Source organism: Myotis lucifugus, unplaced genomic scaffold, assembly GCF_000147115.1.
Source record: "Myotis lucifugus unplaced genomic scaffold, Myoluc2.0 scaffold_0, whole genome shotgun sequence".
NCBI lineage: Eukaryota > Metazoa > Chordata > Mammalia > Chiroptera > Vespertilionidae > Myotis > Myotis lucifugus.
The window spans coordinates 6,584,726-6,607,650 of record NW_005871048.1 but is presented as its reverse complement, the minus strand read 5'-3'; positions in this window follow the sequence as shown (position 1 = coordinate 6,607,650).

The window sequence follows — 22,925 nt, the reverse complement described above, 5'->3', positions numbered from 1 at the left end:
GGTGATGAGCGTGGGGAAGCTGATCATACATGAGGCACATCCGGAGAGCATTGTAAACCCAAAATTCTACCTACAAACCCTGCTCATTCCCTACGTCAGTGTGGATAGTCTATGGAGTAAATCGCGCACACGTTGAGAAGATAGTATGAAGGCCAAATGCCACATGCACTCAGGCAACCTATTTCTACAAGCTGTGATATGTAAGTCCTGTGTATTCTCATTGACTGGAGGGTTGAGGAAGGATGACCCTTTTTCTTAAAAGATAAGAAAATGGCCCCAAATTGTACCTTTCTATGCAGTGTTCTTCACAGAGTTACCATTCTAAGTGAAAACATAATTGTTTAACAAGTTTTAGTTATAGGTGGGGACAACAAAACCCTCAGTTTTCTTTCCTACGAAGGATCCCAAACACTGCCTTGGTTATCTCGTTTCTGAAAATGTCTGTGAAAATGTACTGTCCACTGAAAATGACCATCCACTGGCAGAACTCTCACGGCCAAGAGTAGAATTTCTCAGAGCAGATAATGAGAATAAGAGTCGTGGAAATAATTTATTTGAAAATATGAAAGTAGCCCAGAACATGAGATCACTCTTGGCAGCCTGAGAAAAGAAACAGAGCTGACTATTGCACTCAGAATGCTCCAACCCCTGATCTGCCTCCCAAGAGCTCCTCTGAAGGTTGTGGGAAGAAACCAGACACAGAGAAATTTTAAAAAGAAAAAAAGAAAGAAAAGAAAAGAAACCTATTTGATCCCCAGCCTGTGGCCTGCTCTGATGCCCACAGGAGAAGGAACAGTAGGTTACAGTGAAGCAAAGTAACTTCACTTCCGGTAAATAATTCTGGGGAAAGATGAGTTGGAAAGGGTGGGCTGAATTGAGGGGGACAGGTTATCTTTGGATTCAAGTGTCTGTTCCACTCTTGTTCCATTTTATCGTAAATAATTATTGACAGGAAAGTTTTGTGAAAGTCTCTAAAAGAATGAATAGAAGCATTGGCAGAGATATAAGATGCCTTTTCTTGGTTTATGAAATTGTTTGAAAACCAGGTATGGTCTTATACTTAACACTAGAGACCCAATGCACGAAATTCGTGCAAGAGTAGGCCTTCCTTCCCCTGGCTGCTGGCACCGGCTTCCCTCTGGCACCTGGGACCTGGGCTTCCCTCCAGCCCCAGCTTCGTCAGGAAGGTCGTCGGGAAGGATGTCTGGTCTAATTAGCATATTATGCTTTTATTATTATAGATAGTATGAATGTCCCACACAGCTATTACAATCTGATAATAAAATTATAGAATGACTCTCCCCTCTATAACTAATGTAGGCTTACTTACCAAAAAATAAGAAAATAAAAAATACACCCAGTATCGGCTTTCCGTAGGAATCTGGCTTCCATGCATGGCAACAACCCAGGGAACAGAGCCTCTGGGTTTGAGCTCCTTATATTATGTAAGGAAATTCACAGAAGAATATGCACTGAGTTGAAACCAAAGTAAGGGTTTTTTAACCTACCTGGCCATTTATATCTTTATAATTGTCGTGGAAAGGACTTGCTTTCTCTTTTTGAAGTCCACGGTAGAAAGGATGAGGTCCACGTTTTCCAATTTGGAAGTTGGAGAGTGTGGGCCCTATTGTGTTACTGACGCCATGACCTTGCCAAGGAAGCTCAAGGTTGCCGAGCCTCTTGTGTACCTGCCTGTCTTACCTCACTTAACAGAAAATCAATTCAATAACAAGAATAAAATCCTTTGGCTCTTTGAAAAGCAAGATGCCCTGGAAGACTTTTTGGATCATTTCCTCCACTGTGATGATGGGCTTAGATCTGGGACACAGAGACAAAACTGCTGTGGCCCCGACTGTGTGTTCACTCACATTCACTACCTAGGGCTTCCCATTGCGATTGTTCCTTGGTCAGAAAACATGGAGTGCAAATGTGTGCTCTTAGATGCAGGAAAAATAAACACCCACGAGCTTCAGAAACACACACGAGGAGCCTTCAGCCTGCAGAGCGACGGCCTCAAGTAATAGCCCGCGATGTTTACATGACTCACAACGGCTTCTGACACTCTTCACAAATCAAGTCTGATTGGGTTTCTCATTGAAGCGATCTGACAGCCTAACCAAGACGCCTCCTGGGGCTGCTCCTTGTTGTTGTTGTTTTTTCTAAGGAATGGATAAAAAACGAGCCCAGAAGACACTCAGTTTGGAAATGGTGGTATCCAAACTTAGTTTTCTTTTTATTTATTGTCATGCAATTGCTTCTTTCACCCACTCTATTGATCCTGAGTGGGAGGCAGACGGGGTTGGCTGGAAGAGCAGCATTGCTCAGTCAGGCATTTGTGGTTTGGTCCTGAGGGAAGGAAATAAATAGTCCCAACCTAGAAGAAGCGGGGGAGGAAGGGGAAACCCAGAAGATTGACTGGTTTGCGGCCGATCCCAGTGGATTCCTGCTTACACCAGAGCATCATTTAAGCCTATGTTCTTCCATCTACCTTGTTTGCAGTAAATAGCTGCCCATTATATCGGGTCAGGCAAGTGCCGGGGCGTCACAGCTCAGTGGCCTTGATCTGCCCACATACAGCAAGAAAGATGCCCCAGAGAGCAACCGCGAGTGTCCAGTTCTGGAGCCGTCGAGGTTCTAAGCGACAGCTCATCTTGAGGGTTTAAAACACGCAAGCTGTCCCTGCTTGCTTCTCCCCCCGGCCACCCCCACCCACCACTCTCACTCCTCTCCCCTCCCTCCCCCATTCTCCCTCACCCCACCGCCTAGTCTTTTTTCCTCTTGACAATCTGCTTGAAAGAAGACAGATGCTGGAACAGTTTTCCTTAAGTCGGCTCTAATTCCATGAGGTGCAATCCACCACACGCAACTCTGTCCATCTTTTGAAAAGGCTAAGATCCTGAGGCAGCCCCATTTATTATTTGTCTTGACACTAACACAAATATTTTCAGGTGGGTTAGACCCTGTCACTTTACTATCCATATGTTCCTTGCCCTCAATAAATAAGACACATTAAAGTTCTTCAAGGCAAACAAAGAGCTGTGTCCTGGGCACCATTTGTCCTGCAGTTGCCATGTTTAATTGAACATTTTATAGCGCTCTAATGCCATGTCAGGTTCTTAACGTGACATGTGTTTCTCTCTTACATTATCAGGGGCTGAGAACATCCCAGAATCTTCCTCGGCTTCGTGTGTATGAGAAATAAGATTTATCCTGCTCACTTCACTGAATCATTTATGAGTCGCCTTATCTCACACAGGCAATTTTATAACTCGTAAATGGCCCCTCTGGTCTGCTGTCAGGGTTTTGTTTACTGTAAAAATCCCAAAATAGTATGACTATTTTCAAGATGGCATGCTACATTTTGCTGCGGTGTAAAATTACCCTGTGTCTCTCCTTTACTTTGCCATTGATTGGTCCCAGATAGGAGGCATGGAACCAGTGGGGAGGGGCGGGGTTACTAATGTCTAGTATTTGGAGATATGTGGTCCTATAGTATAAGGATAAAGGCAGGGGTCTGGGAAACCTCGTAGAGCAATTATAGGGTTAAGCAGTTATGTCTAAGGACCTGCCCTGGTCAGAACTGAACAACGGCAGAACCTCTCATTGCTACCATCCTGACATTCATCAGCCTTTTCTCAGGAAGATGCATATATCAAACCCATCTGGAAAAAGTACAGGACAGCCCTATTCAGTTTGCTCAGTGGATAGAGCCTCGGCCTGCGGACTGAAGGGTCCAGGGTTTGATTCTGGTCAAGGACACATGCCCAGGTTATGGTGAAAAGGCTAAAAAGGGCTAATTCCAATGTAACCCTGATATTTTTTTTGGAGGGGGGCGGGGGGGGGACTAACAATCTGGATCTGTGCCAGCAAGCCCAGTGTACATTCTTGATAACCTATAATTAAGTCACTGCCTCTTTCCCAGAAACTGGCCTTGCAAAACCTGTTACCTAATACAGAGGCCATAAACTCTGAACAATGCACAGCCCCGGTGGGCGGGGGGCCGGGGAGGCGGGGGGGTATTAATGCTGGTGCCAAGTCTCAAGACCCCGAACACCTGGGGCCTTTTTTCAAAACCCACGAAAAGACAGGAAGCATAATCCATATTTGCAGGACAAAGACCCCAGGAAGATATAAAAGAGAAGCTCCCTGCATGTTACTTTACTCAGATTTGGGAAGTTATTCCGCTGAGTCTGCCAGCATAAATAAACTGTGTAACTCCTTTTCTCTAAAAGCCTTGCTTGGTTTTTCTTTGGCCTTCTGCAACAATGGGCTCTGCCCCCAGTAGGGGACATGCAAGAGGCAGCTGGTCTATGATTCTCTCTCATCATTGATCTTTCTCTCTCTCTTCCTCTCCCTTCCTCTCTGAAATCAATAAAAATATATTTTTTAAAAAGTACAGGACATTGGATAAGCCAATAAGGGATTACTATGTTTTAAAAAGAGGGAAAAAAACATGAATGTGAAAGGTGGGTGATATAAGGAGAAATATGGGCAGTTGTGTTTTGTTGTGTCATTTTCAATGAGAGAACACTTCACGAAGTAGATAGATTCATGTAAGTTTGATCTGTGAAACCCTAGAGAAGACTGTGTATAAAATGTATCATTTTATTACTGTCTTTAACTTTGCATCATAGATCATGGTAGTGGCAGGATAAGGGTGTGTCAGTTGAGTACAATCAGTTGTTATTTCCACAAATATGTATCAAGTGCCTACCGTGCACAAGCATGATGAGAAGTGACAAATGAGATGGCAAACACTCCAGTTAAGCAGATGTGAGGGCTGAGTTACAACTGAAAATTCTAGTCCTCAAGTGCATACAAAACCTCCTGTTCAGTTTTTAAGGGGGATGTGAAGTTCTGGACCATATTCATCTATAGTGCACTCCTCATGGGAATCCACTAAATCTACTGATTCAGACTTTTTGGTCAAAAAGATCACTCCATTTCTATAGATTTCTTTAAATTTCCACCAATACCATCTTAACATAAAAACAATGTTGTATCTTTTAATTGAATTCATCATAAAGGAAGGTTGTCAGACCCATTTTTATCTCTCCATCCTTCCAGTCATTGTAGAAACCTCTGTTATTAAAATATTTTTACAGATGGGCAATTTATATCATGCCTATAATAAATCTTCCCATTTTCCTCAGGATGCAAATGTGAAAACATCAAAGAAATTCAATTATAAAAACCTATTTTCATTCAGTTAAGGACAGGAAAATTTATTATGGGTTGCTGTTTGCCATGTTTCACATGGGCATAAATGAATTCAATTTCAATCAATGTATCAACTTTGTCCTAAATAGGTTTTGACTGAACTAGACACAAGCCTCATGGCTGGAGAAGATGCAGTTTTACAAATATACCTAAAGAATGAAGATTTTATAGAAAGAACTTAGATACCTAGATATATTTAGGATTCGGTTCTGGGCATATTTATTTAAGTAGCGTGTATATAGGAAGTAGAACAATTATGATTTTGATGGGTGACTTTTGTCCCACTTTAACAACCTAGTCTTACCTGAGTAAGGAGATGTCTGCCACCGTTCTACTGGGCACCCATTTGTTTCTCCCAGACTTGGGCATAGTTCCTGTGCTTCACGCTGCTGTGAAAGAATCTTGAGGTGTGCTCAAGCATCTAGATATCTAGGGTCTTGTCTTCTGCGTAATATGCTGGATTATATATGGGCTAGTGGTATATCCTTTCTCTAAAAGGCTTCCTCCCTCTGCTCACCTATGACAGGAAGCAGCATGATAGAGAAGTTTTACTCTTTCTTGTAGCCATAGAATCTGAGTAAAGTGTAAAAGTGAAGTTGTTCCAGATGAAGTACGAAGCAGGTTACCACAGCACCCCCATCCCCCAGGTGGCAAAGTGGGTTTCCAGCTGGAGAGGGCATATGGTACAACCTCTTGTAAAATAATTTGGTGTTACTTTTATATCAGTCAAACTGCACATCTCAGGTATATACCCAATTCCATTCCTGGATATACATACAGAGACATCGTTGCTTATGTGTACCCAAAGAACTGTGCATGAAATATCTTAGCAGCCCTGTTTGTAATAACAAAAATGGAAAGTGCTCCAAGGGTCTACTAAGAGTAGAAAAACGCACTGAAAGTGAATACATGGTATCTTTATGCAACAACAATATTCAAAACACTAGTGGCCTGGTGCATGAAATTCATGCACGGGGGGGGGGGGGGTCCCTCAGCCTGGCCTACACCCTCTCCAATCTGGGATCCCTCTCATAATCTAGGACCGCTGGCTCCTAACCGCTCACCTGCCTGCCTGCCTGCCTGATCCCCCCTAAACACTCTGCCTGCCAGCCTGCTCGCCCCAAAATGTCCCCCTGCTGGGCTTCTTGCTCCCAACTGGCCCCCCTTGCTAGCTTTATTGCCCACAACTACCCCCCCCCCCGCCAGCCTGATTGCCCCCAACTGCCTCCCCGCCACCAGCCTGCTCACCCCCTACTGCCGCCCCCTGTTGGCCTGCTCGGCCCCAACTGCCCCCCCCCTCCACCGGCCAGCCTGATCACCCCCATCTTCCCTCCCCTCCTGGCCTGATCGCCCCTAACCACCTCTGCCTCAGCCCCACCACCATGGCTTTGTCCAGAAGGATGTCTGGAAGGTCTCCCGGAAGGTCTCCCGGTCTAATTAGCATATTACCCTTTTATTAGTATAGAGAATGGGCTATAAAACTCAAAATCATGCAAAAACAATCTAAGGTAGCATTTACCTCCAGGAGTTGGTATAGGTGCAGGGAGGAGTGCTTAAGTAATAATAACAGTATTAGTTAGTTTCATGGTCTTTAGTTGAATAGCAGGTGTGCTAGTGATTGTTTTATTACTATGCCTCATGATTTACATGTTCTTTTGTGTGTATGAAATATCACATGATAAAAAAATTCCATTTTTAGTCCTACCTAAAACAAAAGGTCAGTGGACTTCAAACCAAACCACATATACATAGCCCTCATCCTGATAGATAATGTCTGAGCACCGGACAATGGAGAGATACATGAGTAGATATGATTAGGACATGACACACTACTACTTTAGAGTTTCTCTACAAGTCTTGTTTTAAAGTTGCCAGTGTTATTTATGGGCCTTTCTCCCATCTATCAGAGCTCACATTTACTTGATACAGTTTCTAGGAACTCTCTAAAATTGTCATGCTTAACATATCAAGGGCAATTGTATGTATTCCCACTTGGAATCTCAGTAGCATGTGGGATTTCACAGAGCTTTGCATGCAGGCTCACAGAGTAAGGAGGTATTAAAATAACAACCCTATAGTAATAAATTCCTATTCATTACTTTTTGAACTCAGGAGACAGGTGTCATTCAAAGTCATGAGGAATTGTAATGATGAACACATTTCCATTCCCTATACACATAGTTGAAATATATAAACATTAAAAGGTAAAAAAATATGGGAAAAGAAATATGGGTTAGCCATTCTAACTTTGCAGCTGGTATCGTAGTAAAAAATGTTTCATCTCCTCAGTCTGAAACATCAGGAATTGTTTTCATTACATCCAAAATGCCAAAATAGAAAAAAATGTTAAGGTCAAAATCCTGAAAAAAAAGATCTTAAAGATCCTGATGGGGCCCTATTATTGCAACTGTAGTTATTTTCACCCAATGATTAGGAAATGACATTATGAGAGAAATTATTGGTTGTAAAACCATGACAAAACATGTTGACCTAAAGGCTATTCCTCAACGTTAAGTCCCATTGTTCCAGGAGCTTCTCTTATTGATTGTTGTTCCCACGTGCACCTCTAGGGACAGAACAGCAAGGAAATGTTTTGATCGGAGAGAGTGACCTTTTCCATGGAAGCATTTTAATGCTGTGATATGCTGAAATAACTAACCGAAAGGATAACAAAGGAGAGAAAAAACCTTATTATTTTGTAACCCATGGGGAAATGGGCATTTTTACACTTTTTCTACAAAATCAGGGCTCTGACAAAATTCTTTAGGCTACTTCAGCAATGCGGCATTCTTGACTGGAGTAAGGCTTAATGTCTTTACATAACCAATGAAGGAGCACATGCCAACACTCAAGGGCCCATGTATGTGCTTCTCTACAGATGCTTAGAGGAGGAGCGTGCATACCGGGGCAGTAATGAGAGCTGCTATCTCAGATGTGCCCACCATTGTGCTCTGTACTTGCACACGTATTATCTTACTTCTCACACCTAAACTCACCAAGTGTCTATTGTTATCCTCATCTTACAGCTGAGGAGTCTAAAGTCCTCATTGACGCTCCCCAAATTACTAAGTAATTTGTCTGAGGTCACACAATGAGTGTGTGGCAGAGTCTGATTCTATGCCATAAGCAGTTTCCCATAATGAGAATGACGGGGTGATCAAAAGACCTGTGGTTTGTTTATCTTATGAAAGAATTGCCAAATGTTAAGTATATCTGATATAAATAATTACTGAATAGCTCCTTAAGAAAATAAAAACCAGTTTCTACATTCAGCCATTTGCATGACAAAAACAAAAGGCAAGACTTGGACTCAAGGTTATTCTATGAGTATTTTTCTGCTTGCAATCAGCGTTTTGCTTTGGTTTTCCTTGTGTAGGGATTTTGTCTTCTCTTAAGATAAGAAGCATTGATGTTAGCAGTTGGCTCTACTTATCAACAATTTCATTTAATAGTTCTCCATATTCAGATCAATCATATGGGATGACAAAAATATGACAAATAGCTCCAGAAAAACAAAATATTTAATTTATAATGAAATAACCCATATATGCCTATTTGAGCCTGTCATCTTCATGAGTGATTTGCTAATACTGTTTGGTGCTGGGATGAATCATGAGGGAGCATACAATCGAAGACATGCTGTTCTAATTTCCCCAATTAAAGAACATCTAAAAGTTATCATTTTTGAGAAAACATTTTAAAATCCATGGACATTAAGAAATGGTTGGGTAACACAAATAGCTGGTTAGACTTACAGGTTCCATGAATGAAGAGGATGCTGTGTACCCAAAGGGCAGGAAATAAATGTCTCTCAGAGTTTCTCAAATATAAGTCCAATCAAACAACCAAATATTAGTACATTACGGAGTAAAGAGTGTAGGTTCTGGAGCCACACTCCCTGAGTTCAAATTCTGCTCTGCTGTTTCTAATCTATATGACCTTGGGTAATAGTTGAAACTTTTATGCCTCAGTTTTCTCATCTATGAAATGGAAAAATAATACTCCCTACCTTATAGGTTTATTATGAAGATAGATAATTTAATCCTTATGTGCATATAGTCCTTATGTGAGTGTTGAACACACAGTAAGTGCTGCTGACATGTTTTTCTATTATTAATAAGGCTACATTTAAAGAAAGAGCCATGAAACTTAGTTTTTCAGCAAAGTGGCAACTGCAAATATATCTAGACACAAAATTCCTATTTCATCGTGGTCTGATAAAGGTAGATAGGGTCAATAATTAAGCAAGCATAAAATAAAGTTTGCCTTTAGTGTTTCAGTTTTATGGCCTTCTACTTCTCTCCTTTGTCTATGCCCCTGCCTTATTTTAAGAGGCTGGTATTTTCTGGAACCTCATAAGAACATGTTCATTCATCTATTCAATCAATGTTTATTGAGTATTATCTGGAAGGCACATTTTACCTACAGGAGACAATAGTGTCTAAGATAATAAAATCTTTTCTCTACTGAAAAGGAATTCTAAATATGTATGCTGGGGGAGGGGAGGAGAAATATGTAAATAAATAAAAAAAGATTATCATAGGTTGAGACAAGTTTTAGGATGGAAATGACAGAATGAAGAGTGAGGGAGGGCAGGGTAGACGACTTTAGTTGGGATACACACGTTTCTCTGAGTAACAACCTGTAAACTAAAGTCTGAAGGAGGACACAGCCATTCAAACACCTTGGGAAGCGTCAACTGCCCAGGCTCTGGGGCAGGACCGAGCTGGTGCTCTGAGGAAGCAGAAGCACACTGTGGTAGGGGTTGGTGTGTGTATGAGGCTCGATAGGGAAGCAAGGACATTTCTCTCAGGTCCGTGTAATCCAGGGTCAAGGGTTTGGATATTACGTTTTACTTTAAATGCAGTGAGAAGCCATTGGCAGGCTTAATTGGAGGGGTGATGCAATGTGAATTATATATTTTAAATATTATTTTTACTGAACTGTGAAGATCGAGTGAATAACTAAATGTAAGTCTGAATGAGTTTCAGTATAAAATGACCACTTCTAGGCACTTACATTTGTCTTAGCCCAAGCTCATTGGAGTGGAATTTCTGGCCTCGGAAAGCAACTGCGGGCAGAAGCTTTGCTCCTGAAATCACTAGTTGGAAACAAAGGAAACTGAGTTCTTTCTGGGTTTCTGATGGATACAGTTTTCTTCCCTTGGTAAGGTACTCTCCCAGTTCTGGTTCCTTAGGCCCATTTCCTGGAAATGGCTGGGGCAATGGAATATGTGCTAGCACATTCTCTTCTTTAGCTGCAGGCCTCAAATGGTAGGTCACAATGACCACCCGCTTTAACCCAGACCACCATCAAGCCTTTTCCTCTTCCTTCTTTCTTCTACACCAGTACTTCCAGATGTTGAGGGTGTGAGTCCACGTTCAGCATCCTCTCTCCCATCCCCAAGCCCTGCTATGAATGGTACACAGTGGTTATTACTCCAGCACCCAGCTAGTCAGGCCATTTTTAGCTCTTTGGCTCATGCTGCAAAAGAAGAAAAGTATGCTGTTCTCAGACCCTTCAAACTGAGGTATGGGAGACACCCATCACCAGAACTTACTATTCTGTAGCACTTTTATTCTGTGTCAGTTAATGGGGGCAAATGCTGTGAATGCTAACACAATCGTGCCTAAAAAGTGATTTTCTGAGTGAGGAGGTGGTCCCCTTATAGTGAGCTTCAGGAGAAAACACAAGGGGCAGTGAGAAGAGAAGGGAACACAGTGGCCTCAGCAGCCAACCTTGAAAATAATAACAGTAACAGGCAAAGGCATCTGAGCACTCAATCAGCGGTTAAGCTCAATTATATACGTGCATATATTATTGCATTGAATACTCACAACAACCTCTGAAGTAAGCACTATTGCTCCTATTTTATATATAAAGAAACCAAGGCTAAGAGATGTTAAGTTGGACAAGGTCACACAGATTGTAAAGAAGAATCATAGGTCATGCCCAGGCAGTCTGTCCTCAAAGGCTGTATTCTTACTCACTCCAATTCCTTTTAAAATTATGAAGCATTACACCTAATTACATGGCACTGATATTCAGAAATAATGTTCAGTCTTTGTAGAAAACCTAGAGGACATATAAAAAAGATGTAATAATTTTCATTATAAGCTACATCTTATTCAAATTTATATCATCCTTTCCTATTGCAGTGCTTGTTGAACCTATTGCCCATGCACTACATTTATGACACACCAAAAATGCTTATCTCAGAGACAGTCAAAGATGGTTTTCTGGAGGAAGCAATACCAAAATTGAGTTTTAAGTGAGATTTAGCCAGCCAGAGCTCTTACAAATTTAAGCATTAGTGTCTAGGATTAGTGCAAAATAGCATTTCTTTACAAAATGAAAACCTAAGAAGTGAAAGGAATAGGGTAGTGGTACATCACAATGACAAGGATCACACTGCTAAGCACAGTGGGTCTTGGGATCTTCATTGTATAGAAATAAATATGGCTATTGGGGTCCTCCCATTCTTTGAGCAAGTTGACTTCAGTTCACTCTTAAAAATATATATAAACAAGTGATAGATAATGTCTTGTCAGCCTTGATACAGTCTAGTCTATGTTGATTCCTGATTAAAGGAGGCCTGCATCTTCGAGAGCCACATTCTATTGGGCACTGCAGTGGCACCATGATAAAAATCAAGTCTCTCCAGATTACAGATCACTATTTTTTAAAGTCTCAGCACATATTAATATAATAAATCTAGCTACCCTAGAAGATAAGATTGCATGCTGGCAAGATTCTTTTTTGCTGTTGTTATAATTATTATTATTTACCAAAATGGCAGGATTTTTCTAAAGGTTTCTGTTTTTGTAGACCTTTAAAGACATAAGAGATATGTACCAGTATGCTTAAAGAAGTGCCGTTTTGTTCAGTCCTCAAGAAAATGAGTGTGGACTATGTTGATGCTAGATATTTTCTAAAGCACATGGACACAGAATCAGTCCTTAGGCTGTGCCTTGCTCAAAAGCTCATTACATCCGGGTTTCTGAGGCAGCCACATAGAGCTAGTATGTGGGAGAGCAACCTTTGAAAAAGGTCTACAAGTTGCATTTTAAAATGCCAAAGTCAAGGTGCCAAAAATACTCACTAAAACAACTACTGTGCCAAAAATGCACACAAATTTAAGTTGCAGAGTAACTCAGTAAGACACTTAAAGTGGAGTTTCCAGTGGCTCATGGGTCTCAGAGAACAGGCAGACAGTAATCTGAGATTAGACATATTTTCTTTTCTACTTTTCTGCTCAACATGGCTCTTTTATGAGTCCAGTTATACGTATTTGGGGCTCTGAAAATGTGGTGGTGATGAAATGAGAAAATTAAGTGTGTGGGAACTACATTGGCTTGTCTTCTGCAAAGATGGCCCACAAGGCCAGCGTTGGTAGAAGATGGATAAAATATCCCTTAAGAGCTCCACGTTGTTAAGCTGTCATGCCTACTATTGCCACCTTAGCCACAGAAGATCAACTTTCACTTGAGCACATGCCCAGCATTCACAGCCTTTCCGTGAAAGCCCTCACTCTGGCTCAGGCCTGCCCCTACCGTTGTGTACCCAAAGTAGCAGGAAGACAATTATGCAGGTAATATTGACACCCTTAAAGTTGATGACAGTTGACAAGAGTCTCCCAAACATAATGCCCTGCCACTGTTCTCCGCTCCGGGCTATGAAGAGACTTCTAATAAGCTGTAAAAGCTTCTAGATTAAGCAAGAAATGTAACCCTTTTAAGATTGATCGCCAACTCAAGATTTTAACCTCTAGTTTATTGAGCAGTATTGGAGCAGGCATCCTGTGTACCTGAGGGCCATAGTCCCTAGGAGATCAATCGGTGATATTAAATGTGTCTATGTACCCTGAAAACACAAGAAAAAAAAATGTGTGTCGCACACACACACAGCCTGTACAATTTTCAGGGGATTCTCAGATGAATCTATACTAAAAAAAATTAAAGACCTATGGACCTATAGTCACTAGCATAATTCTTCTTACTTGAGAATCCTGGAAGATCTTTGAGCAATCATCTAGCACACCATGCATGGGGAATTAATTGCTTTCAGATAATTCCAAAAGGTTAGAGTAAAAATGTTGGACCGATTCCAGAAGTAGCATGGTGATCTAAACCTCAAATACAACAGCATGTCAGGAATTGCTGGGCTAATTTCTGTGGCACTTCCACGGTTATTAGGAATGAGATAGGGTGATAAATAAACCCTTTGAATTGGACATCTGACTTGCACCTACCTAAGATAGGTAGGACACTGAAGTGAAGTGAAGTAGCCATCCCCCAAACCATCCTTCACTGAGCCCCCATGGCCATCTTCCTAAAACAACAATGTGATAAAAGAATACCCTTCTTGCAATCTTATAATCATGGCTTTAACAACTCTAGTGAGAAGTTCAAACATGGTTCAAGGTGCTCCATGAGCTATTCCTACCATATCATCAGCTTCATCTCCGACCATTTCAATTGTTACCCAATGCTCCAGCCAAATCAAAATATTTTATGCCTTGATGGTTCCATGCTCTGTGATCACATACACAGCAGCCCTTCTCGAAGTCCTTACACCTCACAAACTCCCTCTCATCCTTTGAGACACAGCTTAGAAGGGTTTACTTGAACTTTCCTCAGAGAGTGACCCATTTTCTCCCTTGTCCCTCAACTTTTGTTTGGCACTACTACCTCTTATCACATGGCACTGAATATACATCTGCCTCCCCTATAGGTAGTTCAGAAACTGTGTTATTCATCTGTTGGTCTCCATTGTCTGATACATGATAGGAGACCAATAAATATTTGGTGAATTGAGTATTCTGTGGCAAGCAAGGGATCCAGGCCAAGGGGTCAAGTAAGCTAGAAGTGAACAAGTGCTTCAAATGAATGCCAAAGATCAAAATCTCTACCTCTGATTCTGGAAGAGGATGTTTGCATTCCACCCCAACTGTATGAGCCCCGAGTATGGGATGATGAGTGTGGGACAGAAAGGAGGCAGATGTGGGTGTTTGCACTGTGAAGAAGCATCTTCCAGGTGCTCAGCAGGCACAAACCTGGACTTAGGAAATCTTCTTTAAGTGTACGTGTCAAGGACATGATCCTATTCTTATTCTCTGACTTATATTGATTGGTTTTGACTCCAACATAGCTTGAGTACTAAAAGGAGAGATAGGAAAGGAGGGCACAAAAGTTTTTTTCTTGTCTGTACCCTTATGAGGTAGCTTCATATTGTCTGGAAATTTGCCTCGCACATATTTAAAGATGGCCTGTGCTCTCTTGGGCACTGTCATGTCTTCTTCAGAGGACCCCACCGCGAGCTTGCTGCTTACTGCTGGGCTGCAGGGACCCTGTTTTCCTCCTGCTGCTGCTCTGCTCCGGTCCCTGATTTTTCAGCATTTCACTCCTTGCAGACCCCTGGGATCCATGGCTCATCCAGGCAGTCTTCTTAAACAAGATGTGAAGGAGTTCCCATCCAGCCTTCTCTCCACCTGGCCCACATCTGATCTGTAAGAAAGCTCAGGCATTCTTGCTGCCCACCATTGGAGAGAGTGTGCCTAGTTCTCCCCCCAGCACTCCACTGTGCCTCCCAACTCTTAGGGACACATACTGAGCTCTCTGGAAGCTTCCTTAAGCCCCTCTCACCAGACCGAGGGTGAGGAGCAACCTCCACTCTTCCTCTTTGAAGTGAAGCTAGAAATAATAGCAAAGGTCTTTCCCGTTCTCAGTCTCCCTTCTCCCTTTTCTTTTTATACCCTCCTCTGGACGGCAGCACCTTTTGTATCTTAATATTTCAGTTACATGTTCCCATTTAGCATCTTATTATAGCAAGAACCATAGGTTTCTGTGAGAAATGGATAAAATAATCCAGGTAAAGACCTTAGCACAGTATTTATTAAGCCCTTTGGGAGTAACCATATTATTATCACTGCTGATATGAAGACTATTACTTTGAAATATAGATCTGTGTAAGCACCTGTCCTTTTTAGCTTTCTTTGTTACATATTTTCATTTCCTTTAGGGAAATATACCTTTCTGGTATATATGAAAGAAGAACATTTGCTAACTTAAAAGAAACACAGTTCCATTTCAAACTTTCAGCTGTCAATTTAGGAATGTGTTGACATTAAGGATCCGTTTGCATTTACCTCCCACTCACTGAGGTGAAATGAGTCAAATTCCCATTTCCAATCCAAGTTCCCATTGGAGGTGGTGGTTCTTTACTTCATATTTACCTACCTCATGAAGGATCCAAAGCTCTTCTTTTGATGGGAAAATTCCTTCTGATTAGTGTCTGTAGTTTATTTTTAAACTAGAGGCCCGGTGCATGAGATTCGTGCACTGGGGGAGGGGGATCCCTCAGCCTGGCCTGCGCCCTCTTGCAGTCTGGGACCCCTTGGGGGGATGTCTGCCTGATACATGATAGGAGCAAGACATCTGACTTGCACCTACCTAATGCTCCAGCCAAATAAAGCTCCAGCTTAGGCCTGATCCCCCCCCCCCCCCGGGCCTAAGCCGGCAGTCAGACATCCCTCTTGCAGTCCAGGACCCCTCGCTCTTTACCACCTGCCTGCAGTGGAGGTAGGAGAGGCTCCCACCACCACCGCTGTGCTCACCAGCCGTGACCCAGGCTTCTGGCTGAGCAGTGCTCCCTCTGTGATTTCGCACTGACCACCAGGAGGCAGCTCCTGCATTGAGCGTCTGCCCCCTGGTGGTCAGTGCACGTCATAGAGACCGGTTGTTCCAACATTTGGTCAATTTGCATATTAGGGTTTTATTATATAGAATGCTGATGTTAACATTTGCTAGCACCCAAGCCATTTAGAGGAGGTGGCACTCATTTCATTTACATGTATAGTAAGACCTCATTCAGTCTGACCCCCAAAATTCAAAATTCAGCCTAACCAATATTTGCATACAAGATAATATGTTTTAGTGGAGTGGAGGAGATAGAGTTTGTGGCAATATAGCAGAGGACCTTACCCACTAAAAGAACATAGAAATTCTGCATAGAGAAAGCATTTTTATAAATATCTGAGCGTACATGAAAAGGGAAATCTAGTGTACTAGGAATGAAAAGGGAACATGGTGATTTTAGCTGACACTGTAGAGGCCTAGGGTGGATATCAAAACTGGAAGAGGATCCTAGTGGGGCCTATGGCTTGGGAGCTCAGTAAAGAAGCTAGGGTTTTAATAACTACAAAAGGCCAGCAGGAATCATATGTAGTCCATGTAAAGCAGATAGCTGGTAATGAGATCCCCATGCTTGGCAAATGCACATGGACTAGTACCTGATATTGGCCATGTGCTAGCCCATTAACTCTTAATGGGTTTCAAAGCATTTAAATTATACAGAACTAGAGGCCCAGTGCATGAAATCATGCATGGGTAGGGGGTCCCTCAGCCCGGCCTGCACCCACTCACAATCCGAGACCTCTGACTCCTAACCACTCACCTGCCTGCCTGCCTGATCACTCCCAACCACTCTGCCTGCCTGCCTGATTGCCCCTAATCCCTCTGCCTGCCTGACTGATTGCCCCTAACCCCTCTGCCTGCATGCCTGATTGCCCCTAACCCCTCTGCCTGTCTACCTGATCGCTCCTAACTGCCTCTGCCTCAGCCCCCACCGCAGCAGCTTCGTCAGGAAGGATGTCCGGAAGGTCGTTCAGCTATCTGGTCTAATTAGCATATTACACTTTTATTATTATAAATACGTTCTCTGAATACACCAGAATTGAGATATAAATCTATAAGCAAAAATAAATTATGGCATCCCCATACTTTTCAATAATAAAAAAATTTTTTTTTGATTTTTTTAAAGTTTTCTTCTTTTTATTTTATTTTATTTATTTTTTTTCTGGATACTTCTTTTTTTTTGATACTACATATCAAAATGTGTAGATGCAGTTAACACATTGCTTATAGAGAAATTTGTAGTCTTTAAATTAGGATTATTAAAATTATCAGAAAAGAAGAAAAATTAAAAATCAAATAGCTAATGATTCATCTCAAGAAGTTAGAAAATTAAACCCAAAAAACAGAAAAAGGAAATAAATAAATAAGTAAACAAACTATAGAGGAAATCATCAAAACTAAAAGACAGTTTTTTTTGAAAGACATAAAATTGAAAAAATAATTGTATCAAAACTATCAAAAATGAGAGAAATAACAAATAATCAATATCAAGAATCCTGCGGATATTTTTAAAATTATAAATAGATAGCTTTTCTCCTGATATGATGTGATGAGAATGGCACTTTACTTCTCATCTCTTCCTCCCCAAAACACAAAACCCCAGTTTGATGAGAAAACATCAAACCCAAGTTGCAGGATATTCTATAAAATACCTGACCAGTACTCCTCAAAATTGTCAACGTTATCAAAAACAAGGAGAGTCTAAGAAAGTAGAATATGACAACTAAATGTAATATGACACTGAAAGAAATTCTAGAACAGATAAAAAGGCATTAGGGGAAAACTAGTAAAATCCAAATAAAGTATGGAGTTTAGTTAATAACAATGTATCAATATTGATTCATTAGTTGTGATTAATAATGTAATCACGAGTGGATACTGAAGGCAACCAATAAATGTCTCTCTCTCAATGATATTTCTCTCTCTCTCTCTTTCTCTCTCTCTCTCTCCTTATTTCTCTCTGAAATCAATGAAAAAAACATATCCTTGGGTGAGGACTGAAAAATAAATAAGTAAATGAAATAAAAAATAAAAATAAATCTATAGACAAAATATTAGAATTAATAAGTAAGTTTACAAGGTCACTGGATAAAAGATCAATATAAGAGATGCAATTTTATTCCTCTAGTCTAGGAACCAGCAGTTAGAAAATTAAAAAATTTTAAGATACTATATATAATACCACCTGAAATTCCTAAGTACCTAGAAATTAACATGATGAGAGATATAAAAATCCTGCACACAGAAAGCTCTCCTATGACCAAATGACAGAACAACCAGAACAACTGGTTGACCAGTCGCTACGATGCACACTGACCTCCAGGGGGCAGACACTCAACGCAGGAGTTGCCCCCTGATGGTCAGTGCACTCCCACATTGGGAGCACCGCTTGGCTGACCAAGATGAGCGGTGCTCCCACAGTGGGCCGATCCCTGCAGACCACGCCCCCCACCAGTGCATGAATCCCGTGCACTGGGTCTCTAGTAAGATATAATTGAAGGAAGTTAAAGAAAACTTATTGAATCCATCTGGAATTAATTTAGCATAGGATGGGAGGTAAAAATTTAACTTATTTTTTTCCCAATTAATGAAGCAACTTATTAAACACATAAACCAAATATTCTTTTACTGATTTGAAATGTCACATTTGTCATACACTAAAAGTTTGTTTTGGGGGCTATTTCTGTAATTATTCTGCTTACTAATCTAATACTATCTATAATAATAAAAGCGTAATATGCAAATCAACCGAACAACCGAACAGCAGAATGACCATCCGGATGACCTTCCAGACAACCATGCTATGACACGCACTGGCACCAGGCCAGCGAAGGCGGGTGTGATGCCATTGGTCGGGGGGCCACGCCATCGCCCCACGATTGCCCTATAGAGGGAGGCCCAGGTCACCTGGCCGGCAGCCACAGGGGAGGCCTAGGCTACCCAGCCAGTAGCACAGTGGCAGTTGGGCAGGGCCTCCTTCTGCGGGGTGATCGATCTGGGCGGCCCATGATCGATTGCCCCACAGAGGGAGGCCCAGGCCACTGGCCAGTGACACTGTGGTGGGTGTGCAGGGCCAGCCAGTGATCACCCTGCAGAGGGAGGCCCAGGCCAGCCAAGCGATCGCACCCCATGCCTATTGCCTGCAGAGTAAGGCGACCAGTGGAGGAGGGGTCAGCGCTTCACAGATGGCAAGCAGTGGTGGCGGCGGAGATGGGCCCAGCTGCTGGCAGCTGGGGGAATGAAAGCCTCGGTAGGCCCTGATCACCGGCCAGGCCTAGGGACCCTACCCGAAGGATCCCAGATTGCGAGACGGCACAGGCCAGGCTGAGGGAAACACCCCCCATACACGAATTTCATGCACCGGGCCTCTAGTATTTATATAATTTAAATATGATAGCTTTACAATGTTCATTATTCAGTAAAATAATTCCTTTGTTGCTGTATTTTACATTCCTTGGCCATTCCTGTGAGCTTACTCTTTGAGATGAGCTTTAGAATTTCTCTGTTGGTTCTCTCTCAAAATATCAATAAGAATTTTTACCAAGCCCAGCCAGCATGGCTCAGTAGTTGAGCATCGACCTATGAACCAGGAGGTCACTGTTCCATTCCCAGTCAGGGCACATGCCCAGGTTGCGGGCTCGATCCCCAGGGAAGGATGTACAGGAGGCAACCAATCAATGATTCTCTCTCATCATTGATGTTTCTATCTCTCTCTCCCTCTCCCTTCCTGTCTAAGATCAATAAGAATATATTTTAAAAAAGAATTTTTACTGAAATTACAACAACAACAACAACAAAATACCTATTGATTAATGAGAAGAGGGGAGGAATTGAGGCTTGTTTATGATGTTGAATCTTCCCACCCAGTAACACATAGTATAACTCATCATTTTTGGCAGGCCTGTGTAAGCCATAATAAAACATAAACTTGAAATAGATAAATTTTTCTTTGTAATAAGAATGTTTACTAATTCATACAGGTTTTGGGTTAGAACCAGCGGTTCTCAACCTGTGGGTCGCGACTCCTTTGGCGGTCGAACAACCTTTCACAGGGGTCGCCTAAGACCATCCTGCATATCAGATATTTACATTACGATTCATAACAGTAGCAACATTACAGTTATGAAGTAGCAACGAAAATAATTTTATGGTTGGGTCACAACATGAGGAACTGTATTTAAACGGCCAGAAGGTTGAGAACCACTGGGACTGTCCTAGATTCAAATCACAACTCCATCTCTTTCTCTCTGAGCTTCAATTTCCTCCAAGAAAATCCTTTTTATAGGATTTCTCTGGGACTTGAAAGAGACTATAAATCACTTAGCACATTGCCTAGCACATGGTTCACATTCCAATTATATCAGTTGCTCTTGTTGTTGTTGTTGATATTATTATTCTCTGTAGCACCTGATTCAACTACTTTTACTTGGAGGCATGTTTGTTGATTGAATGAACAAGCATGTATTTTGACCATTGTCATTTTGAATAAGGAATTAAAATGATCTTTAATCCACTTGTGAAATAATCAGGAAGTGAATGGTGTACTTTCTTGATAGCCTAAAAGGAAAATCTACTACCACTCAGCCTAAGTGGCGCTTGGGGCAGACACCAATAAACTCCAGCTTAACAAGGAGTGAAAAAAGTCCTCTTGCCTTTTCTAAAAACACACTTCCATAAAGACAGCTGAGGGGAAGAGGGAGGAATGCTTCTTTTGGGGACTATTTGGGGGAAAAAATTATCTAATTTCAAAGAATGACTAACACTTTTCAGGAGAGATTCATTTATTTTCATCGAGATGCTAGCAGTGAAAACATAAATCTATTGCCATGCCTATGGAAACCTCACACACTGAAAAATATGTGAAGAACATCTAAAGAAGTTCAAGTCACAGAAATGTGATCAGGAAAACGGGGCTTTGCTCATCCTGATTCCCCAGCTCCTCCGAACAGAGCACGCTTCTTGCCTTTGTGAGGGAACTGAGAGAATGGCATCTTCAGATTAGGCATGCGCTGGTAACAACAACAACAAAACCCTCAGGTTCATTCTGTATTCAAGGTGGGCTGCTGCAGAACAATTTGTTTCACAACCAAAAGTTGACAGAACAAATCCACAACATTTCTGTGTACATGTTTACATGTGCAGCGATTGGCATCCGCGGTGGGTCTGAAGGTGTGCCTGAAGTCCCTTATGCTTTTTGTAACATTTTCAAATTCATTGCTGTCTTCCAGATGACAGGAAATTCAGGTCTGCCTTCCTCCTGGGAGATCTTTATTCACAGACAAGTCAAAAACCCTTGACAAAAGGCAACCAAGGGAACTTGTTGACCTTTTAGCTGTCTGGCTAACATCAGTGCAAGTATTGTTCCCTGATAAAACAAGAAATTCAATTTAAGGGGAAATTTAGAAGGCATTTGAGGCACTCTCATTTTATTTTGCCTCTTGGGCTGTCTTTCAAACTGAGAACAAATGTAAATAAACAAGAGCTGTGCTCTTATTTCATAGATTCAATAACAAATATCTGGTCTCACAGTTGGATGTAAATGAGACATTGTCAAGCTCCTTATTTATCTCTCCCTTCAGCTATTTGTTTAATTTTTTTCTCACCCATTCTCATATACTTACACACACACACACACACACACACACACACACAATTTTTAAGAAATTAAAGCTTCACTTTTTGGCTTGATCATTTGTTTTCTTTTTCCCATATAATTTGTTACATTTTGAAAAGCTGTATTCTTTTATAAATGGGAAAAAGAACAAATTATATTACAATGCACTCTCAAATATTAATTCCTGTGTGATGTATCCAAAGTGGAGATATTCAAACAAAGAGCTCGGTCATCTGATTCCATAGTGGTTTATTTAGTTTATAATAATTTTTATTTTAGCAGGCATTATTATAATAATTTTTTTCTATTGGAGTCAGTGAAACATTCATTCATCAACCAACTATTGTCAGGCACTGTCGTAGGAGTATAAAGTCAAATAGACAAAGGTGTTGCCTTCAGAAAGGGAGAGCCTGAAGAAGACCAATATAGGCCAAATCTAGATGTTTACCAAGGCACATGAATTGCACTCATAGCTATAAAAGTAAGCTCCCCTACACAAAGCTCTCACAAAGTATTCTATTTCTGCTTAATAACATCTCATGTTGCCATAATTTCTACAGAGACCTTACATTTTAACTACTCCCGCTAAACTCAGCACTTTTGAGTAATAGAATAGTTCAATGTGGTAGTGGGGTGCCTTGGAAGACGGTGGAGAAGAAGGGAAAGAAGTCTTTTTTAGATCTATCAAATGTTACCTTCTTAAAGCAGGTCTGAAGTGCTTACATGACATAGTACAGGAAAGAATAAAAGTGGGAGAGAATCTGAGACCTCTTAAGATCTATAGAATTACCAGTTACTAAAAGGTGTGTGCTGTTGGTGCCTGCCCCAAAAGATTTCTACCTTCTAAAGAGCAAAAGTTGTTGGGGGAGAGGAAGCGGGAGACTTACGTTATCTTCTTACTTTCGCCTTTTACCCTCCATCCCATCATGTCTTGCCTACTAGGATGTAATCATTTGTCATAGTTTCTAACAACAACAAAAAAGTCTTAGAGGCACACAGCGGTAACAGCCAGGTTAGAAAACAAAGAAGTGTTTTTTGGTTTGGGCCTTCCAGTGAACCCAATTCTTTGAACTTGGGAAAATTCATATAAGGAGTGGATGCATTATCACCCTGTTCAACAACACTCCAACTTGCCCACTAAGAACATAACTCAAAGTTACATAAGCTGGGAGTGACTGGGATGGACAGCAGGGGCCAGATGGAAAGTTGTTTTTTGTAGAATTTGCCACTGAGTGACTCCTAAAGACTTCCTGTGCAGCTGGGAGCCAGACTCTCGGAACCAACCACCAGATGGCAAAGGAGAAACTAAGCAAAAGTACGTATGCATCACTATTCACACATTTCAGTCCCTTTAAAATATAATTCCAAAAAAGCCATGGCCACTCTACTCTCACTGC